The following is a 19,732-nucleotide window of genomic DNA, read 5'->3' on the forward strand; positions in this document are numbered from 1 at the left end:
GTTTCTTAGTAAAACCTTTATTGATATATGTCCGTTATTGATGAAAGTACGATATTGAAGGATCGTTATGCACAGTCAGATGGTTCGTGAAGAAGAATGTCACAAAGACTTGCAATGTTGCAAATGCATTTCATTCTACAACAGAACCTAGCTGAAGAGCATTCCACCGTTGAAGCTCTTTGAAGAGAATGCCAGTGGGATAATAGTATAATTCTTTACTTTATAAATTATGAAAGCAGTTGGATTGTTCTACTGTGACTTTAGACTGTTTTCTAATATTGATAAACATTCTATATTGATTAAAATTCAATATTGATAAAAGTCTGATATTGATTAAAGTCCAATATTGATAAAAATTTAGGGGTTTCTTTCAATCATGAGAGGTATATAATAACGGGAGTAGCTACTTTGGGAGTAGCTTCTTTGGGAGTAGCTACTTTGGGAGTAGCTTCATTGGGAGTAGCTACTTTTGAAATAGCTACTTTGGGAATAACTACTTTTGGAGTAGCTACTTTGGGAGTAGCTAATATCAGAGTAACTACATTGGGAGTAGCTACATTGGGAGAAGCTACTTTGGGAGCAACTACTTTGGGAGTAGCTACTTTGGGAGTAGCTACTTTGGGAGTAGCTATTGGAAATTGTTGTACAAATTAATAGCTTAAAACTTCTTAAATCATATTCGTTTTGCAATATGACTGCAAGTATGAATATAATTATTTGATGAAATATAGTATTTAATGAATTTATAAAAAACAATTCTACTGTTGAAGATGAAAGTTATACGTAGTACAAATTTAATCCATAGCTTTCACAATGCGTCTCATTACATTATTAAATACAATTTTAATATGTTAGCAAACACTTAAACAGACTTGCGAAGAGGTCAAGTATTGACTGAAACCATCTTAATGTTTTTTTGCATGTTGTTGTTTCTATGACAACATATTTTACGAACCATAAGGAAATTAAGGCAGAACCCAAGTAGAACGTTTTCACCTAGTACTATAGTTACTGTAAATTTTATATTTCTAAAACTTAATATAAACTGAAATATCTAAAAACTGCTTAACCTCTTGGCCATGGATTTATCAAACTTTTCTATGCATATTAAAGCAGCATTTTACTCTTTTGTTATTAGTGGTGTGCCTTTAGTAGAAGGCGGTTTCCTATCAACTTTACAATATGTATTTACAGGATTCATTGTAGGTTCATACATTCCTGTTGGCCTAATTGCTATGTACCATCTTATATTTGAAGACACATTTAAAGAGAGTGACCGTAAAGTCTACATTGGATCATTAGTGATTTGGGTTCCAGCAGCATCTAGTATGCTGTGTACCTTTCTCAAATGGAAAAGTCTCAGAAAACTATTTATGGAGATAAGTCAAATGGAGGAGAAGTATAAGAATAAACCAATCCAAATGGGTATGAAATGTACTTTAGTGATGGGACACGTATTATCTTTTTTCGTTGGTGCAGTGACCGTCTTGGAATTGATTACCGACATCAGAGTTTACCAGAGAAGGTTAGGAATTGACTTTCAGTTTGCAGAGTTCATAGCTGCAGTGATTTTTTGCCCTCCGTGTATTTTCTGGGTGGGTTTATTTTACAGCACCAACTTGCTATGCATGTACGAAATCCTTCGTCTGGATACTATAAGTAAAGAGATATTGTCAGGTTGTTTGCATCTATCAGCTGTTATTGACAGTAGTACCAACACATGGCGAAGAAATACTAAATCTGTGCCAAGTTACTGTCCGAACTGTCAAAAAGATTCCCTGCGAAACTTAATGCGTTTGAAGAACGTTACTCAGCTAAGATGGAAAGCGTTGTATGAACTGTGTGTTGGTACGTTATTGATATCTTTGTACGCATTCCTCACAATTTTGTCATTCGATGTAAGAAACGCTAATGTGTTAGGATGGTTATCCATTCTAATGGCAATTGTTCTGGCAACATCTTTTCCGTTGTCTTTGTGCACTCTGAATGTTTTATTTGCTGTAAAAACCCGCCAGTTCACAACGAAAATAAAACATCAAATATTCAAGCCATGTAGTGAAGGAAAACGTCTTCTTAGTCTCACGGTTCCGTATTTTGCGGGATGTCACACGTTAGTTTCGACAATTATCGATTTCGACTTTGGTCTGCTTGCAATTGCTGTTGAAACTCTTTGTTTAGTGATGACGACACTGTACATACAGACGCCAGTGTAGAGAAGAGTTGAGAGGAAAGAAGTGGATAGATAAAACTAAGACTATAAACATGGTTGAATCCAATTATAAAATTGGTTTATCTCATAAACTATACTTATATTACATATATGTGAGTTTTGTGACATTAAATATCAAAATACCACTTAATAATTTTATTTAAACCAAAATATTCCTATTGATAGTTCAAGTCGATTAATTTTATAGTTTAATTCCCACGTTGAACTAGTGTAGAGTTGCAGAATGTGAGCCTTACTCTAATAATGATAAAAGTATGTTATATTAATAATAGTCTAATATTGATAAAAATACAATATTGATAACAAACAGTTTGATATTGATTAAAGTCCAATATTGATAAGAGTTTGATGTTGATTAGAGTCAGATAATGATAAAATTCTAAAATTGATTAATGTCCAATATTGATAAAAGTAAGATATTGATTAAAGTCCAATATTGATAAAAGTAAGATATTGACTAAAGTCCAATATTGATAAAAGTAAGATATTGATTCAAGTCCAATATTGATAAAGTATAATATCGATTAAATCCAGTATTGATAAAAGTATGATATTGATTAAGGTCCAATATTGATAAAAGTATGATATTGATTAAAGTCCAATACTGATAAAAGTAAGATATTGATTAAAGTCCAATATTGATAAAAGTATGATATTGATTAAGGTCCAATATTGATAAAAGTATAATATTGATTAAGGTCCAATATTGATAAAAGTATGATATCGATTAAAGTCCAGTATTGATAAAAGTATGATATTGATTAAGGTCCAATATTGATAAAAGTATAATATTTATTAAAGTCCAATATTGTCAAAAGTCTAATATTGAAAAAAATCCAATATTGATCAAAGTCTGATTTTGATAGAAGTCAGATAATGATAAAAGTCTGATTGTTATAAAAACCTAATTTGTTTTGAGAACAGTCTTATATTGACAACAGTTTAATATTGATAAAATTCTGTTATAGCCTGTCTTTATTTATTTATTTTGTAATCCCAACTAAGTAAAAATAATTCGCTGTTTAATTTTGATGTTCGGGATTTGCGTTTGGGGCCAACTGTTGGTTAATAAGTATTTAAAATAAACTGAGTAGCTCATTTAAATGATAATTGGGTGAACATTTTTTCGTAAAGAAACAATAAGGCACATTTTGTTATTGTTACAATACAAACGAAAAACAATGAAGAAAGGCTACTTAATAATGAAATGTTAACTATTAAATTAAAACTGAATGAAGATAATTAACAATTCTCACTAACTTATATATCTGGCCAGAGGATAAAATTCCGGGGGTAAAAGTCCGGGCCGTACATTTTGAGCTGACCTCATGAAAAGGGTAAAAGTCCGGGGGTAAAATTCCGGCCCGTACACTCTAGGTTTTATAATTTGATGTGTTCTGACTAAATTCACAACCGTGAAAATATACGTTCAATTCCTCGTTTAATCCATCGTACTGATGTCGTGAAACTCAAAAGTTCGCGGCCGTAATTTTGCCTCCTGGTTTGTGACGTCACGTTCACCCAGGGTAAAAGTAAAACTTTTATTGATAAGAGTCCGTTATTGATGAAAGTACGATATTGAAGGATCGTTATGCACAGTCAAATGGTTCGTGAAGAAGAATGTCACAAAGACTTGCAATGTCGCAAATGCATTTCATTCTACAACAGAACCTAGCTGAAGAGCATTCCATCGTTGAAGCTCTTTGAAGAGAATACCAGTAGAGAATATTGTAAATCTTTACTTCACAACTGATAAAAGCAGTCGGATTGTTCTATTGTGACTTTAGAATGTTTTTGAGACATAAAAAACTATTTAAAACTGTTTTTATTAATAATATAACACATTCAATATCGGTCCGTACATTTATAGATACGGCTAATATTTTTAAATTAATTCATATTATAAGTTTAAATTTATTTTAAAAATTGTCATCTTACTACACATTGTAGTCTGCTGTCGAACAACGAATAATTAACAAAACAGTTATACAAGTTTGTCCAAACTTAAGTATGATTATAGTTATAAATGTGGTTTCTTATAATATGAATTTAAAATGTTTTGGCTGTCAAAGATATTAAATATAACACTAGATTTTCCAAATTGAATTACTTCCAAAATGGTTGGACTTGTTTAGTAATCGTTCCTCTTCAGCCAATTAGTAACCCATAAACTTCAAATATCGATACTTAATATTTTTCTGAATAATAGGGGATAGTTTTCTTATATATCTTAAGTTTGTCTTCGAGTACTTCCAACTTCCATTGCCTGACTTTCGTTTGTCTAAAAACAAATCGTTGGGTTAATAATTATACAGTATTCTCTCGGCTTGTCAATAGCAATAATATCATCAATTTAACTGGATAACTAGCTTTCAACATTTAAGTAACTGTTTACTTAAACTATTTATTGAGGTAATAGTTTCCTTAAAACTCATCCTGTGTTCGATTGATTTTGTGTAAAAATAAATAAATATAGTTAGTCACCTTGAATATCACATAATGAAACAAAAATAAAATTGATATACAATAATCAAAATTAAAAGTGTTTTAATGGGTAAATGCTAACCAGAGCTAGAATATCTGAAGCCAACAAACACAATGATCACTTCATCTCTAGCATTAAACTTCAATTAAAAAGGGTTTAGCTATAGAAAAACAGCTTAAATGGAGTCTATACACAACGGATGGTGGCTGTACTTACTGAGCCTTTATTTTATTTGAAAAGTATATTTTTAATTTTTATGTTAGCCTCCGGAATACGTTAAATATATATCAATTTAGTGAACACCTGCCTCTTAGTAATCCAAATTGTTGCAAAGACGCAACTAGTTTAGACTTGACAAAGTCATCATCAGGCGTCCAGGGGATGTCAAAATCACTTCATCAGAAGGTCGTCGATACACATGTTATACACGAACATGGAAAATGTATAACAAATTTAAATACACAATAATTATGTGTATGACGACCTGATGAAGTGATTTTAACATCCCCTGGACGCCTGATGATGACTTCCAAGAAGTCGAAACTAGTTGCGTGTTAACAATTTCGATTAATAAGAAACAGGTATACTAATTTTTATGAAAAGTATATACAGTGTCTCTTAAGTATATTTAATTTACAATAACTAGACTCTTAGACTGTTAGAACGACACTGATGTACAATTAGCTTTGGAAATATTACATTGCTATAGATGTATTCGTAATAGACATGACACTTAAATTGATACATGCGTGTTTAGAAGAGTATTATCGATTCGTAATCGGTAGTTGGTTTTTGTTTTTGTCCTAGGACGCTAGGCACGAGCCGAGTATTGTTTTTCACATTACTTCAGGCTAGACCTAGGGGTTACTTAGATAAAGTCCATTGGTGATTTGGTGGGATTTGAACCCGGGACCTCGGGCAACGAAGTCCTGCGCTCTATCCACTAGACCAGCTTGCTCCCCCGATATCGGTATAGTAGGGGTATAGGTTTATTCATCAGAGCGATGTTGATGTCAATAATAAAGTCTGTGTATTCAGAGATACATTAAGTGTGTTTCAGATATGAATATGTAAATGTGACTTTGATATATATATTCAACAGAGCGAAGTTGATGTCAGTAGTGAATTGACATTGGTGTATTCATAAAGCGATGTTGATATCAATGTTTCAATATTCAGTGAGCAATATGACCTGGGGCTGGTTGGGTTTTACATTTACCTTTTACTTTGTTTAACATATTACGCATTATAATCTGTTTTGATTAAAGTAGTGAAGGTTTAAGTTTCATTTGGGTTGAGTAGATTTCCTTTTTAAATATGCAAAGAACTAATTTTTGGCTATTTTGAGCAGAAACAAATATTTTGTACGAATTGTGGTCTAATAACTGATAAGAATAACAATGGGCCTATGAAAGTTGACAACACTTTTAAAAACAAATTTGTAAACCATGATTCAAATTTATGACAACTTTTAAATTTAATGATGGAATATAATATTATGGCTAAACTATGGAATTTTTAATTTTCAAAACCTAGTATGTCAATATTCTCCTACTGTAACTGTAGTATACAAAGTAGTTCTCATCTTAATATTTCGAAAATAAATTGTTAAGAAAAAAACTTAGCTGGGATGTTTCTTGAATTTGTCTTATCCTCAAAGGTTTATTTCAACTTTTAACCATTCAAATTTAACCAAAAACAAGAGGTTTACAAGCCTAGCCAAGTTCTGTAATACCTAATGAGATTAGGAAGACAACAAAAGTTCCCAGACACAGAGTTGTAAGCTGTTTCTAAACAAGTTCCGTTTGTATTGAAACATCTTATTTAACTTTTATGGTGTTTTAAGTCCACAATAGTTGTCAAGACCACACTGTTTTGTAATATCTTTTGGAAGAGGGTTATGTAGATAGTATTATACACGCATTGTTCTTAATCTAACCGATTGTATTGTAAAATAAATCTTTTGAGTCACTTTTGTGTAAATCAGAGCTTTCCGTTATTTTATAGGGTTTTACAAAAAAATCCTCATACAAATTAAATCTATAACAAATTTTAAAAATACACAACTTAAAAACAAAAATCATAAACTATTTAAAATAACTGCGACTAATTAGGTTAAACTGCTTGTGAATAGTTTGAAACCATAACAATTTTCAATCAGATCTCCTCATATTCTGTATCCTGACATATATTGTGGCCCTTTTAAATTACGGAAAAAACCATAAAAGTCGGAAGGTGAATTGATGTCTAAGTAAATTTTATGAAAGAATCTATCAAAGTTACAAGGTATCTTGGACAAACATGTCCAATAACTGCAGGGGACTCATTGGGTTAAAAAATTTAAAACTTCCACTTTTCTTGCCTTGTTCTTAAAAATTAATTCCTTTATCATCTGGGAGGAAGACCTTAAAGTACTTAAATGGATAGGAAAATTTCTCAAAGCCATTTTAATGCACTTGCTTATCTCTAAGAGGTAATCAAATACTCTTACTCTTAAACGTAAGAGTGTAGACTATGTTATCTGTTTATTTTATAATGAGTATACATTTTAAGTAATTTTTAATTATGATTGTAGGTCGAACAACTGTCTACAAAACTGTAAAAGTTTAATGTTTTATAATTTCATGGGTTAACGATTATTCAAGATCCGGTTATATATTTAAAATTAATTCTGGATCCAAGGACTAATACCAGATCCAACAAGTTTTTGACAAGTCGTTTTTTATAGTTTTAGCTAAATAAACTTTGAATCTAATATTAAAAATTGGTGTTTCTAATAAATTTTTAACTACCATTGAAAGACCAATAAAATAACTTAAAATATTTCAGGAAAAATATTTGGAAAAATAAATCAGAGATTTCTAATATCATGGACTGCTACATAACTTAGATATCTTCAGTTAGTTTATGCCAATAAAAACACATCTTGGATTCGGACCAATGAATTAAGACCAGTTTGTGGGGAAGTTCTTGCGACAAATCCATTCATCTAACAAAATATATTAGCATTTTTTAAATAAATAATTTGTTTGAACTTAAACATCTTTCTTGTAACAAAGCAAGTTTAAAAATCTTTTACGGTTTTTATTGTTATTTTTAGTTACTTCCATATTAACTCTGTACTAAAATTATATTATTTATCAAATAAATAAATTGTCTCAAAAAGGACTTCCTTAACAAAAAAATCCTTTCAAAAATATATTTTACATTGTAAGACAATTAAAAGCAGGAAAAAAGCTTAGAATGTCACAGTTACATCGTTTTCAAACACTTAGCTTAATCCACTGCTTAAGTTTTAATCTCAAAATCGTATTACCTCGACTGTATAATATTAGCTATAGACTTTAATCTTATGAAATTAGAAGATTATTGTCTGGAATATTAAAGAAAAGGATATATCATGCACCTGCAATGTAAAAAGACAAAAATAGAATTCTGACTAGTCATAATTAGCAAAAGAAAAAGAGATTCTAATCTAGTGATATGTAACCCTGTAAAAAAATATAAAAAATATTCAAGCGTATTTGAATTATTGTTGTAACGTAACTATTCTACCTCTGAATTTATGTGTAAAGTCAGTCCCTATTTGTCAAAAAGAATTGTTTATTGTCTTGACAAAAGGAATACAGAGAAAAACAGGGTGATTTTATTTTTTGTAATCATAATGTACAAGCATACATAATAATCATAATCAAACTCACACTTCATTAAGAAATGTTGAGTTTATATAAAACAGTATTGTTAAAACAATGTTTGTTAACAACATTTGATTATGTGAGTAATTATTTGTTTCACACAGAAAATATGTATTAGTTCCACATTCGGAGGGTTATAAAGATATCCACAAATAGAAAACATTATGAGCTTTACAGGAAAACCCCAAGTGCAATGAGTTATTTTTATTTTTGCATGTTTAACCATTCGTAATACGTAAAATATTTAACCATGAGTATTTAATGATTATTTTTTTTACATTATTCACAGGTGTCGATGCAATTGTTTTATTAAAAACACAACAAGAAAGGTTTTTAGAGTAGAAGCTGCAATGGGCTTTAAAGCAAGTTCTGTTTTAATCATCTTGTTTAAACATCTGCTTTTAACTTTTGTGGGTTTACAGTTTTGCTAATACCTTTGTATTTTGCATGGAGGAATACTTTTGGTAGTGTTGGAAGTCTAAAGCTTCGTTTAAATGTTTCGATTATATACGTTTTAGTAAGATTTTTATATGGAGAATAATGTAGGCCTATATATATATTTTATATATAAAAAATTGATTCTCTCATTTTGGACCACCGGAACATAAATTTGTAAGTCAGCATAAAAACTGTTACGAACAGCATAAAAAACTGAGTGTGCAAAATGCCTTATGCCTCATTTTTATGGGAAACAAATAAGCTTTACTTGTTTATGGATTTTTTTGTCGATCATATTTAGCAAACGTTTATTTATTTTTTACTAAGCTATGCAAACATTTATAAATACACACTGTATATTTTTTCCTGTAGCAGCTAACATAAGTACTCATCAAAGCTAATATTATTTGTATAGGAAATAAATTTGACTATTTGAAGAAAATATTCTAGTGAAAATCCAGTCCTAAATTTGAAAGTGGGGATCTTACTGTTGCGTTTTAGAAACTACCAATTACGTAGAATTTCAATAATAACATATTAATATCTTGATTTTAATGTAAAGGACTTACCGGTAGTGGAAAAGTGAAATAAATGACATATAAACGCATAATGGTTTTTATTGGAAAAACTTAACATTGTTAGTAAAGAAAGAAGTTGATGTATAATTTAATTAAAGTTGGAATTTTTTTTCAAAAGTATTGTAATATTCACTAATATGAAAAAGGAAGTCGAATATAAAGACACCAATGTGAAATTACCCAAGGGAGTCTATCCAGGGATATTGACAGGATATGGAACCTAAAGCTTGGCTTTCTCTACCTCTGTTACGTTACTTCTGTGTATTATATAAACAAAACAAAACATGAATTCAATATCTATAAATATCTATCCCTAAAGCAATTTGGTATTTTGATATATTGCTTATAGCAGTATCTTACTTCTTAACTAATAAAAAACATGCAAATAGATATAGGTGTGATATATTAATCCATGGAGCGAAATTGTCTACCACACTATACATTTGTTTTTTATTTCAGGTACGTTTGTATTATTAATATACATTCGTGATGTAAAGACTGGTATTATCCATTTTTCACAGTATCGTACATTTGAATCAATCTATTTGTAAAGTATTAAAACAGTACCTATTTTATTTTGACAAGTAAACAGTGGTTTTTACTCTTTTTATGCCAATAAAATACGTCCGGGAGTCTGCCTTTTCCATTCTTTAAGGCATGAATATAGAAGGTATCGGAAAAAATCCGTGTATCTCAAAACTATTAATTTAAGTTTTGTTATTAAAATAGTTAGTAGCTTTTAGACATTTTTTGGTTAAATTCCTACGGTTAAGCCTAGACAAGTTAATCTTTAAACATTATTTATTTTGCGTACACACATAAATATAAAACTACTGTAATCATCACTGTAGTACAGTAGAGACAATATCATATGATAAATAACAATTCCAATCTAAATGTAATTTGGATGTGTGATTAAACATTGTTCCAACGCCATTCTTTCAGAGATTTTACATTATAAAAACTCATTAAGCAAAGTATAATTTACATTGTTTTGTTATCCCTCTTTCAACGGGAATTAAAAGCTTGGAATGAAATTATAACCTTTTCAAACACTTAGCTCAAATCTGGTGCTTTCGTTTAATCTCAAAATCGTATTATCTTTACCGTCCATCTAGTTTTGTACACTTTAATCTTGGAAAATTAAAAACATCACTTCAGGTATATTACAATCGTTATGATATTAAATGTAATTTTTATTAAAAATAGTCATACACTTTATTGCTTACAAAAATATACTACTTATTGTATTGCTACAGTGATATGAGTATATTTGATTATGGATAGTAGTTTTAGCGAATATTTTCCATATTCTATCAGCTGTTACCGTAGTAGTATTTTGATCTCAGACACAACTGTATATTTAACAGACTTCCTATACGGAAAGTCCAATTTTCGGAGTCATCTTGCCTTAGGCTTAAGAATCAAGAATCAAGAATCTTTATTGCCTTTGATCCATAAATACAGACATAAATTAAATAAATACATTACATTCTAACAATAATTACAAATACTTGCAAATGCTAATTTAACAGTAACGATACATAGAGTTGAACAATTAGAGTCAATAACATGAATTAAATCTTAAAGTTAATAATAACAGGGCATGATAAAAAATCTTCTATTTTATATAAAGGATTGGCAATAAGCCACTCAGATATTTTAATTTTATATTGTTTCATAGTCACAAATCACTTAGGCTCAGTAACCGCTACTTTTCGTTTTAAAAAAATCCATAGGACAAAAAGTTTTATCAACGTTGTCAAGTATTGATATGCACAATAATTTTGTAACACATTATCTGATTTTGATTTAAATATATATATTTAAAGCAACATTCTTTTTAATAAGTTTACGAACAAATGCGTTCCGACGGACTACTAAAAGCATGCTACTAAAATATTCAATAGCAATGTAATATTATTGTGACTTTAGCGAAAAATAAATTTTCTCCAGTAATATTTGTTGGTGTACCTACACAGTTGAGAAAAGTTATCGTTGAATGAAATGTAAGACGGCGGTATCCGGAGAGTAGATGAGCTGGAAAACGTAATGTATTGTACTGCTAAGCTGGTAGTTTACCAAATACGGATTTATACAGAATCTCCTATTTTGTACATCATTTTGCTGTAAAAAAGACACATTTTTTGTAGTCCTATAGAATATATATTTCCACAGCAGCAGACCTGCACACATAGTAGGGCCTAGAACATTTTTCAGTACATTTTTGGAGTTCTTAAATAAAATGAATAAATATGTTTATTTCTGGTATGGTTTAAGATTATTTTTATAATTCAACTCATATTCAGATTAAAGCACGGTGGGTAGTAGAGTACTTAGGTCTGGTTGAAAGAGAAAACAATCTTTTTTAAATATTTAACCATTTTGCTGTAAAAAAGACTAATTAATTTTTTGTAGTCATATAAAATATATTTTTCCACAGCAGCAGACCTGCACACATAGTAGGGCTTAGAACATTGTTCAATACCTTTTTGGAGTTCTTAAATAAAATGAATAAATAATTATGTTTATTTCTGGTATGGTTTAAGATTATTTTTATAATTCAACTCATCTTCAGATTAAAACATGGTGGGTAGTAGAGTACTTAGGTCTGGTTGAAAGAGAAAACAATCCATTTAAATATTTAATTTATTCATAACATACATAACTAACTAAGTATTTTTGGTTTGAAATCGATATTTGGTGATAATGAGGTTAAATTATCTTATACGTTGAAGAAATTGCATCACGATAAAAGTCATAGTGTTCACGTCGTGGTTTTATTGTGTCTGGGTACCCGGAAAGGCCCTAAAAAGGTTTTATCTTTTATTTCCCTGATATTATCCGATCTTATATCCGATTAAATAAAATAAATAATAATGTTAAAATAGCCTCAGAACAATGAAAAACAGCTGATGTGTGCTTCGTTTTTGAACTATTTTAATTTATAATTCAAGCGGGTTTTGTAATAGTTTTTAAACTGACAAGCATTTTAAATAACTCCACAAACTATTACCGTTTTAATAAATTATGATACAAGTATAGTATTGAAATTACCACTTATATTTTAACAGTAAAAATTCATACGTAAGACCGATAAAAATCAAAAAACCATATTTTTAAAGCGGTTTTTGTTGGAACGTCTGAACGATGTTTTTGACCCTTTTGTACGAGTTTTTCATGATGCCGATATTTCTTGTGCTGCCACAACGTCATAAACAATCTCCTTTGTTGTGCGTCTCATTGAACAATGGAAATGTTTGTCCGGTTTGTCATAGTGTAAAGTGATAAAATATCGTCAGGATGGAATAATAGCTATTTAAAATATTATTCACGATATTACAGACCGTTTATAATGTGTATGAAACCCTAACTATTTCCTTACATTGAATAAAATTACTTATAATTTTTATAAAGTGAAACATTTTTTTCGTTAGGAATATGAATAAAATGCGTTATTTAGAGATATTGTAAAGGTTTTACAATTTCTATTAAAGAATTTAGGTCTCAACAGCACATATAAACTAACATCCTATTTTGTCAGAAGTTATTTACCCACTAAGTAAATACGATCGATTTATAAAAATGGATTTGGAGAGTTAGATCGCGTTCGAATTTAATACCTGTGTCAGCGTATTATGTTTCAGTTCATTTGCAAAGGGATCCACAAATTATCACATTGAACATTGTATGTTCAGGTGCAGGTGGTATGGGTATTTTACAATATCTTTGAAAGTCTCAAGTTGGTTTAAGAACACGTTGAATAGCAACAAAAATGCTAATGTCAACATTTAATTGAATAGAACTACCAACTCTTTCCTTATTTTCCATCAATGAGTAGTTATAAAAGCTCATTCTTTCAGACACAACTTTCAATTTCAACCATGTCTTTCTACACTAGCTTCATTTTATGCCTCGTCATTGCTGCTGTGGGTAAGTATAATGAAAATTAGATATATATATATATATATATATATATATACAGTATATAACGTTGGGTTTTGTTGTTAAACTTCTATTTATTTTACATTTTTTAAGAAATTTTTGTTTGGAAAAAATACTAAATTCATCATGTTTCCGACAAAATTCTACTATTATTGTGCTTAGTCTGGTTATTAGGTCCTATAAATAAAATTGCCAAATTGTTGAATAGTAATATGGGAATCCTATACCTTATGTCTTGTGTTTGATTACTTTCTTCAATCCATTTTACAATTTTAAAGTTAATTATATATATTAAATTGTTCATGTTGTTTAACTTCATCAAGCAAAGCTATAATACTTTTGCATTAAAATACTTATATCATTGCAAACACAGGAAAATTCAAACTTTATTTTTTGTAAAAAATATATTAAAAATATTTTGTGAAGTTAGGCAGCGAAGATAGGTAACCAATCTGAGTGAGTAAGCTGGTTAAGCCAAATAGTAAGCTAAATAAGGTTAGTAATTAAGCTTAAAAGAATCACTTAAGAAATACTGTCGACCATCTGAATTAATTAGTTTATTAAATGGACTTTCAGAAATATTTTCACTCTTTAGTAGAATGTTTAAACTTGATGACATAAGAAATTATTAGTAAGTTATGACAAAACCTAAAATGTAAAAACAGGCTTTAGCACTACTTTATAATAAAGGAAAATGTATTAACAACTCTTGACTACTCTTTGGTATCAAATTATTTACTATTTGATCGCATTTATTTAGGTCATTTAAAATAAAATAAAGTTATATAGTTTCTGCGTACCTCGACATTATCACGTTTAAAATCTTTTCTGTTATCACTACACCAATTTATTACTATATTTGGTGGATATTTAAACTTAAAATATTTTAAATTAGAAACTGTATATGTTGAAAAACTGAGGCATATCAATGCATTATTGTCAAAAAGTAAAGCTGTTGATAGAAAGAAATAAATTAATACATTTGACTGTTTTATAATGCCAGTTTTAGCGACCGGTAATTTTTGTTTGCTTGCTTGTTGTATATTTATGTTATAACCATTTATATTTATGTTTTGTGTTAAAATATTTGGCTGTTTTTATAGCTACCACGTTTATTGGCCGGGAGTCACAAAAGTTAAGACAATAGCTGCATTTCTTTTGTTTTATTGTTCGTTGTGTATTTATCTTAGACTTATTTATATTCATGTTTTGTATTGCAATATTTGTCAGTTTTAGTAGGGCAATGTAGGGTGACTGCTAATCACAAAATATGATGAGAAGGGGGGCATTTTAAATGTTTATGTTTATTTTTACTTATTCACAAGAATATTTATGTTATACTCATTTATATTTATGTTAGGTATTTAAATATGTGACTTAACAGGTTTAGTAAACCGAGTAGTCACAAAAATAATGACAAAGGCTGCATTTTTAAGTTATTTTTATTTTTATTTATTTGTTGTATATTTATGTTAAAATAAATTATAACTATGTCTTGTATTTAAATATTTTACTATTTTTATTACCAGGTTTAGTAGCCGGCAGTCACGAAAATGACACCAAAGGCTGCGACTGCGCCGCCAACCAGAATTGCGCCAAATGTACTCTTGGTGGCGCCACTATTGCCAGCTGCCACGGCTGTGGGGAGGGCCACGGACAACATGTTACATGCCATTGGGTGCATATTGCCCCAGGCTGCGCCGCCCCTCCTTAAGAAAGTTGAAACTATCCCGAAGACGAACCTTTATAAGTTAATAATACATGTGTGTATGATGTAGTTCTGCCATTTAAATATCTACATTCAGATCCTTTTCCTTTTGGACATCCATAGTTAGATTTTTATTTACAGAAATTTTGTTTTTTGTTGATCGTTATTCTCCTTTTAATTCTCTTTAAAATGGTATACCATTCATATATGTTCTTCAGAAGTAAGCCCTTTGAAGAAAAGGGAAGAAAACATCGCGACTGATAGTTTTCAGTCCGCGTAACTTCAAAAGTGGAAATAGTATACTCATGACATAAAAAATAAATGTTTGTGGGAAAATGATAAAGCAGCTGAAAGTATCATGAAGTAGGCTAGAGTAGCTAGAAGAAAAAGAAGACTCACGCAGAAAGTTGATGAAGAGGCAGCATTATGATCCTCAATATGGACAGGACTATTTTATGATAAATATTGGTTGCGGTACGTGCTACAGGGTTGTGCACGGTTTTTACCACGTTTTTCGAAAGTTCATAATTTTTATAACAAAGGTACACACCTTTGGAGCTAATTAACAACTTGAAAGAATAAGACTTGAAATTTGTTATACATAATTGTTTTTTTTATACATATACATAAGTACGTGTGACCAGTTAACATTGCGATTTTAATCCTATCAGTACAATGGATTTGAACAACTTTGCATCAACTTTACAAATGAAAAACTTCAACAATTTTTCAACCATCACATGTTTGTTTTGGAAAAAGAAGAGTATTCCCGAGAGGGGATAGTATATTATGTAAGGTACATAATACATAATTGAAAATTTTGGGAGTTTTGTTTATACCTCAGCAACACCTCCTCAGCAACACAGTGCCTCCATCTGTCTCTGTGCGCAACACTTCCTTCTTCAATGCCCATAAGAGTCATGTGTGCTGGACCTGATCCCATCATATAGTTCTTGGTATTCTTCCTTTCACCATACATTCTGCCCTTAAACCTCGCTTTTATACGACAAATATATTTAGTATACGTTGATGCATATGTGTTGATGAACCGGATGAACCACAAGATATAAACAATGAACACAAGATATATTTGCACGAAGAAAAACTCATACGGCCACAGTGGTCTAACAGACCACAGCATTAACAGCAAAAAACAGTTTTCAAATACTCGTAATCTTTAATGCAAATCGATGACAATACTTTATAAAGATACAAATAGGATTTGAAATCAGTAGTAGAGCAGTAGCTACGTATACTAAATAACAAAATTGAAGTCTTAATAATTTACACAAATGATGGTTTTTTACTCATGTTTGAAATTGAAAACTTTTTTAAATTTACGGAGATTTTCAAAATATCTAGATCGATAAATTTAAATAGTTCATATTAAAAATGATATTATTGTATACCTTACAATTATAAAACAGTATGTGATGATTATTATATAAATTATATTAAAATTATGAGGTCCTAGGCTGCGCAACCCTCCTTAATCATGTTTCAGCTGTAATTTAAAAAAATCTTTCTGTAGAACCCTTTAAAGTTAATAAGACTAGTATGAGAAATGTAACACCGCTATGCTTTGTTTTTATTTCTCCTGCTATCCCTACTCCTAGCATATATGTGACACATCACCCTAATTTAAATTCTCTCATAGGACAAGTTTTACCTTTCTCACAATAAATATTGCAAATAAAAATCGTGTAGGATTTTTTTTACTACAGGAGCGTACATACATAGATAGTTAGTTACGTAAGATGTTTTAAAACATTAGATTCCTATAAATAATACTGAATTTGGAAATAGATGTTCAATGGTTATCAACCCATGAAATATTCTACTTTTATTACCAACGCTTAAACCTCAATATGCAGTTTATAATGTAATTTTTATAATTTTTTCTTTTGACCTCCTTTAAATCCCATATATTACTTTCTAAAAATATCCCAACAATTTGGTATTTTGTTACAATACGTGCTGGTAAATTATTTTAAACTGAAAAAACAATATTAATTGAGAACTACATTGTTTAACATAATTGACTCAGACATTCTTGTTAGCCACAGTAATTTAAAATTTACCCACATTCGTACTAAGAACTACCTAGGGTCAAAAGGATAACCAACCTGAATGAATATTTTGAAATCATTTGGTGTTAGAAATTTCTGTTAAAAGATGACTTTGGTACTTTTGTACGAGTTTTGTTCTTCATGACACCATTATTTTCGTGTTCTGCCACAACGTCATAAACAATTTCCTTTGTTGTACGTCTCATTGAACTAGAGAAATGTTTGTCCCGTTTGTGATGTTGGGAGGTGAGAAAATATTGCTAGCAAAGAAAACCTCGATTTTTTTAGTACTATACTTCCGTTACAACAAGTTTAAACAAAAATATTTTACAGATAAACTCAACGAAATTTTTTATACTCTTGGTCCAAAGTCTTTCGTCAGTTTACGTTCATCAATAAATTAATTGTGGGCCTTTTTAATATAATAATTGCGACAAAAGAAAATAATTTATTTTGGGTTCTAGCATTTGATCCTGTCTTTGACCCACCCAAAGATAAGATTCTTGGCAAAATTGATTTCGCTGAAATGACAAAACATAGGTAAAATATCACTTGAAATATTTACACTTAGGAAACTCTTGACTCACAAGACGGCAAATACATATAAAAGATGTAGGTGGTGATCAATTTTAAATGGACACTCCAATCATCAGACCCAATAGGCATTATTTTATGGTATCAATCAGTCAATATAGAACTCAAGATTATTTTATAACCCCGGCAACGCCTTAAATTCTACAGCTCAAAGAATAGTTATTTGAGGAAGTTTACAGTCTTTACTTCCAATGCAAAAATCCCGATATTTAATCGCAATCAATCGAAGTTTATGCAAATTTAAGTAATTTCCTTACTACAATCTTGATTAATAAGCTCAATTTTTTTGTTTTTAAAAACTCCGGAGTCGGAAAAAGTGTTATTTCGAGAGTTAAATATAAACTTGATTCAAAGCCAAGTTTTCAAGCTAAATAAAACATATGTTTAAGCTTTTTGAAAGGTTTTCAAGAGTTATAATAATCCTCTGTTTGGTTAACCATACCACGTGTTGTAGTTACTGATCGATTAATACTTTAGAAAGTAGGTAGCTGCAATGTATGCATGGCTTGTAAGCCGCATCATGCATTCACTGCATGAATTGCACATGTGTGACGTGCCATCGAACCGCAGGCTATAGAATAACACATGTGTCAAAACAATATCAATATTGACTTGTGCTACATCATTTGTATCTCATGACTATATTTACTCAATAGTACAAACATGTTTATCAGTTTTGTATCTTTTAATATTTTTTGTATTATAAACTGGCATGTACACAGATATGTATTTTTAGGAATAACTTTCCTAATGAAAAAAATAAAGCAATTGTATCCTCCAATGAGAATATTAAATAAGGGCAATATATATATCCTTATAACAAATTATTTTTTCAACCATTAAACATTATATTATTTATCTAACTTTTGAAGATTGACACACCACTTTTAGAAAACAAGAAAAATACCTTAGGAACAATAAAAAATATATAACTTCCTGGATAAGAATTTGACATTTAATTTGTACAATCTTTTCATAGCTTTGTGAAAGATTTACTCAACATAATGTTAATTTTGCTCATTTATTCAATTATCACGATGAATAATAGCCCCCAATGAAAAATCCTAAACATTTTCCCCCTTGTAAATTAAAAGAACTATTAAAATAATCATAAAACTGTAGTTACAATTAGAATATTCCTTTCGAAAGGACAAATTAGTTATGTTAATTTGCCTTCCTCTTTTACTACGTTGTTTTATTATGAATCTTAAAACGAAATATTTTATAAGCATAAAATATTTTTCTAGTTAACAATATTTCTGTGTACCAGAGAGCTTGGATGTAAGGCACCAATGTTAAATTACCCAAGGGAGTCTAGCCAGAAATATTGGCAGGATACGGAAACTGAGGTATATCCTACCTCTATGAATTTTCTTCTCGATTTATTTTTGGAGTTGATAATATACAACGTTTTTTAAAATAGTTTGCTAAATCTTTTACAATTTGTTTTCTGTTTCTTTTTTTTTAAAGCAAAATTAAATAGCAGCACAAGAATAAAGGGGTTTTAATTTTCTTTTTGGCACAAATACTTTGTCAAAATGTTTGAGTTTTTTAATTGATCAATTTAATTATTTAATTATATATCAAATGCGTAATAGATCCAAACTGTGGTACAGCATGTGTTTGGCTATGATCGTAGGTCATGCTATTTATTTTGTAACAATTGCCAAATTTATCACCATATAATTACGTAATATACATATAATAATGACAATGGTTTTAATGATGGGATTAAGTAATGGGAGGGGCTAGCTAAATCCATGGGATAGCTTTATTCAATGCAATTAACACATGTTCATTTTTAACAATATTATTAACAATATTATTAATAACAATATGTTATTATATTGTTTTATAATACAGTATATAACTAACTATATATTGATTTAGATTTAAAGTTTAGATCTGGTAATTTAGTTTGCAATCTATTTACTTTTCTAATTTTAAAATCTGGTGCAGTTTTATGAAATCAGTCGTAATATTAAACTTT

The 19,732-nt window shown here is 29.8% G+C and overlaps 1 long non-coding RNA gene across 1 annotated transcript; it reads left to right on the forward strand.

The window, feature by feature from the left end:
• Positions 1-13,268: 13,268 nt before the first annotated feature.
• On the forward strand, positions 13,269-15,148 carry LOC128995952 (uncharacterized). Its single transcript, XR_008490996.1, has 2 exons — positions 13,269-13,359; positions 14,901-15,148. It is a non-coding gene; the product is annotated as an uncharacterized LOC128995952 (long non-coding RNA).
• Positions 15,149-19,732: the final 4,584 nt, after the last annotated feature.

This window comes from Macrosteles quadrilineatus, unplaced genomic scaffold (genome assembly GCF_028750875.1).
Source record: "Macrosteles quadrilineatus isolate MER2022 unplaced genomic scaffold, UCM_ALF_1.0 Scaffold_5__1_contigs__length_97177068, whole genome shotgun sequence".
In the NCBI taxonomy this organism is placed as follows: Eukaryota; Metazoa; Arthropoda; class Insecta; order Hemiptera; family Cicadellidae; genus Macrosteles; species Macrosteles quadrilineatus.